Source organism: Rutidosis leptorrhynchoides, chromosome 4 (genome assembly GCF_046630445.1).
Source record: "Rutidosis leptorrhynchoides isolate AG116_Rl617_1_P2 chromosome 4, CSIRO_AGI_Rlap_v1, whole genome shotgun sequence".
NCBI classification, from domain to species: domain Eukaryota; kingdom Viridiplantae; phylum Streptophyta; class Magnoliopsida; order Asterales; family Asteraceae; genus Rutidosis; species Rutidosis leptorrhynchoides.
Window position 1 is genome coordinate 459,853,359 of NC_092336.1, and position 4,981 is coordinate 459,858,339.

Genomic DNA, 4,981 nt, shown 5'->3' on the forward strand with positions numbered 1-4,981 from the left:
AATGCTTCTATTGAACTAAGACTACCCAGAAAACATGGAATTGTGAAACTTCCTGGATCAGATAATTTTTCTGGTATCTTATTCAACAACACTGCAGAACAATTAGCATTCATTGTAACAGCCGAGAGTTCTTCCATTTTCTTTCTATTTGTGATTAGATCTTTCAAGAATTTAGCATATCTAGGCATTCCTGAAATCATATCAATGAAAGGAAGATTAACATTTATTTGTTTAAACATATCCAAGAATTTGGATTGCTCGGCTTCAAGTCTTTCTTTTCTCATTTTACTCGGGTAAGGAAGTGGTGGTTGGTATGGTTTAACATAAGGCTTAGCCTTAACTGTGTTATCTTCATTAACCTTTTCAACTACCGGTTCTGATTCCTTCTCTTGTTCAGGTTGTGGTTCTTGTGGAGTAGGAATAGAGTCATCAGAAATTACAGGTATTTCAGGTGGTTTAAGTGTAATACCACTTCTTGTGGTAATGGCTTTAGCTGTTTCATTCCGGGGGTTAGCATTTGTATCGCTAGGTAGACTTCCCGGTTTTCGTTCACCTATCAACCTTGCTAGGTTGCTTACTTCTTGTTCCAAATTTTGAATAGAAGCTTGTTGATTTCTAAATGCTTGAGCATTTTGTTCATTGGTTTATTTCTGAGATGTGAAAAATTGAGTTTGAGATTCAACTAGCTTCGACATCATGTCTTCTAAATTTGGCTTTTTTATCATCGGTTGGTGGCGGTTTATTTTGAAAAATAGGTCTTTGCTGATTGTAAGTATTATTGGATACTTGTGGATTGCTAGGACCTTGTTGGTTGTTGTATGGAACATTTCGGTTATAATTCTGGTTTTGATTGTAGATTGGTCTTGGCGGTTGATAATTATTCTGATAATTATTTCTAGGCCTTTGGTTCATGTATGAAACATTCTCTCTTTGTTCCATTGTTTGTTCAATACTGAGACAATCTTTTGTCAAATGTGGTCCTCCACACTGCTCACAACTAATTCGTATTGAGTGAATATCTTTAGTCATCTTTTCCATTCATCTCTCGAAAGCATCTATCTTTGCGGAAATGGAATCAAAGTCATGGCTAGAATCGGCTCTAGCCGCTTTAGATGATCTAACGATATCTTTTTCTTGATGCCACTCATGTGAGAGGGAAGCAGTGTTATCAATAATTTTGTAAGCTTCAGTTGCGGTTTTCTTCATAATGGAACCACCAGCTGCTATATCGATGTCTTTTCGTGTAGTGATGTCGCATCCTTGGTAGAATATTTGTACTATTTGATAAGTGTCTAAACCATGTTGCGGACATCCTCTTAACAACTTTTCAAATCTTGTCCATGCCTCATATAGAGTTTCATTTGGCTTCTGTGTGAACGTAACAATTTCTCCTTGAAGTCTCACGGATTTAGATGTCGGAAAGAATTGTTTAAGAAATTTTTCAACTAAAACATCCCATGTATCAATCGCCCCTTCAGGTAACGATTCTAACCAATCTTTGGCTTCTCCCTTTAAAGTCCAGGGAAATAACATGAGATATATCTGTTCATCCTCCACTTCTCGAATTTTGAATAGTGTACATATCCTATTAAAGGTACGAAGATGTTTGTTTAGATCTTCCTTCGGCGCACCACTAAATTGGCATTGATTAGTTACCATGTGTAGGATTTGTCCTTTTATTTCATAATCTGGCGCATTAATGTCTGGTTGAGTAATTGCCTGACCTTGGCCAGTGCATTTAGCTCTCATTCGGTCTTCCATACTTAGAGGTTCCAGATTTTCCATGATTGAATTTGTTGAATCTGAATCACTAGAGGATTCTGATTTAATGGTTTCTTCCTCGAAAATCTCTGGATGAGTGATTTGTGGTTCAGGAGGAATGATTAGTGGTTCAGGATCTCTGAATTGTCCCTGAATATCCTCCGAATTCTCAATTGTGAAGTCGGGTTCAAAAAATGGATTATTGGAAATTTGAATTGGAGTACTTGGTCGACTAGATGACGATTCTAAAGAAAAATCAACGGCGACAATATTGGCTAGATGTCTTGATCAAGTTACAGGTGGTGAACGTATAGAAGGTGGTGAACGTTTTGCTCGGTGCATTCACTGAATATCCTATTAGTTATAAAAGATAAAAATTATATAAGTTATCAAATTAATAGACTTTACTGATTTTGCCCACGTTTCGAATAGCCAATAGATGCAGCAGGTAGCCAGGACCCTTTAAATCGGAAGCCCACAACTGGCCACTAACAAATCCAACTATTACTACGAACCAGAAAATTTTGGATGTCTATCAATTTAACCGCTTAAAATAATTTTTCGTCGAAATTTAAAGAAAATAAAGAAAATTCTATGTCCTAAAAACTAGAGCATCGAGAAATAAGAAAGAAAAAGAGTGCGTCGAAAAACGTCGAAAAATAAAAGGTCGAAAAATAAGCGTCGAAAAACAAGCAGTCGAAAAATAAAAATACGAAAATAAGCGTCGAAACTTAAAATTCTAAAAACTAAGAATTAAAACTTACTTTTAAAGGTATTAAAGCTTAAAAGGAATTCTATATCCAAAACGGCAATAACTTAAAAGGTACTAAAATCTCAAAACGGCGTCGCAAAATTCTAAAGCACCTAAATCTTAATCTAAAGAAAAAGCACTTAAGGAATTTTACATCAAAGCCTAAAAATCTAGAGATAAAAGTAAACTACGGCAAAATACTAGTCTTAAAACTAATTACGAACGAAAAATTATAAAATTACGAATTAAACGATTAAAATATACAATTTGTAAAAATAAGCTTAAAGTTATTAATATACAATTTTTTTTATAAAAATATTATTTTCATATTATTTATATAAAAGTATTAGTTTTATAAAAAATAAAATTAATTAAAACTTAATATTACAAATTAAATAATAAAACTAAAACTAATATTAAAAACTAATTAAATAATTAAACCCTAATTAGGGTTACTAATAATAATAATTATTAATACTCCGTAATTAATGCAGTACCAGGATCAGACCTGACGTGTCAGAATAGGCCATGCGGTCGCATGGTTTTAACTCTTCTGGGCCATGCGATCGCATGGGGTGTGGATCCAGGCCGGCTGATGGGCTGCTACAGTTGGGCCCGATTACTTTTACTTATTTTTTTTCCTGAATTTAATTTTCTGTTCTTAATTTATAAAAAAATAATATGTAATAAAAACTTATATATATATAAAAAAAATTACTTATTAATCTTAATATTTAACAAACGAAAAATAAAAATATAAACTTTTTAATTTAAATACTTAAAAATATAGAAATAACTATTTTTTTATGTTTTTATATTTTTAAATTTATATAATTTTTTTATAAAAATAGATTAAAAACTTAATATATATATTTTTTTTATAGCGTTTCGCTTCGGGTCCCCGGCAGCGATGCCAAAAATATTTGATGTGCGCAGAGGTGTATACGAAATAGTTATATTTTTATTGCAAAATACTATTAAATACGATACAATTTTACACAAGTTATTTATTTATTTATAGAGTGGATATACCTATACCTTGCTACAACACTTATAGGCAGTGTACCTAATTGTACAGTAGTGTAGTTTTTAGTAAGTCCGGTTCGTTCCACAGGGAGCTAGCCAAGTTTAACGCTATATTATCAAAATATATTTGTATATATATATATATATATATATATATATATATATATATATATATATATATATATATATATATATATATAAGTAGTATTATTATTATTATAAAAGGAGGTTTTTACCGTTTAATGACCGGTTTGTCGATTTTATGTCTTAAGTCGCAGTTAAAACCTAATGTAAAATATTAAAAATAAATATAACTTAATTTAAAGCGTAAAGTAAATGACAATAATTAAAGTGCAATAAATTAAAGTACGATAAATAAAATGACGGTAAATAAAATTGCGATAATTAAAAAGTACGATAATTAAAAAGTGCGATAAATAAAATGACAGTAAATAAAAGTGCGATGAGATATAAAATAAAGGAATTATGCTTATTTAAACTTCCGTAATCATGATGTTTAACGTGTTGATTTTAATTTATTACCATGGGTTAATTGTCCTTTGTCCTGGATTATTCGATATGTCCATCTGGTTTTTGTCCATAACAGTCCATCAGTCATAAATATAAAGTGCGAGTGTCCTCGTCAAATTATCCTTATACCCGAAGTCAAATATTCCAACTAATTGGGGACTTTAACTGTAACAAGGTCTTAATACTTTGTTTAATAATTACACCAGGATATCGACTGCGTGTAACCCAAGATTTTAATACTTTGTTAACAATTACACCAAGTGTCCTTGTACATATTTCACCCCTGTTTTAATGAGTCTATTGACTATTAATCCATTCCCGTGTCTGGCTAAATTAACGATTATTAGTACTTATAAATATCCCGCCCATCGTATCCGATCGAGTGTATATGGTTATTTATAGGTACATCCAATTGTAATTCTTTATATTAAATTAACGAACTATCATTCAATTCAACAAATATAAAGCCCATTAATAGCCCATAGTCCAATTTCCACAAGTGTCGGTCTTTTGTCCAAACCCCAATTATGGTCCAAAGCCCAATTACCCCGTCTTTAATATTTAGTCTAACATCACGATTACTTCAATTTAAATAAGCATAATAATAACTTAGCTACGAGACATTAATTTAAAAAGGTTGAATATAACTTATAATGATTAATAATAGCGTAGCATTACACGGACAGAATTTCGACTTACACCCTTACAACATTCGTTAACATAACCTTATTATTATTAATCTTAAATTAAAATTAAAATTATATATATATATATATATATATATATATATATATATATATATATATATATATATATATATATATATATATATCGTGAGAGAGAGATTAGAAAAAGATGTGTTTTTGCTCGATCAGAACCCGACTTTTTATAGGCTAAATTCGAATTACTGTT

At 31.0% G+C, this 4,981-nt stretch overlaps 1 non-coding gene across 1 annotated transcript; it reads left to right on the forward strand.

The window, feature by feature from the left end:
- The first annotated feature begins 1,294 nt into the window (after positions 1 to 1,294).
- Positions 1,295 to 1,401, forward strand: LOC139845854 (small nucleolar RNA R71). The gene has a single exon (XR_011758609.1). It is a non-coding gene; the product is annotated as a small nucleolar RNA R71 (small nucleolar RNA).
- Positions 1,402 to 4,981: the final 3,580 nt, after the last annotated feature.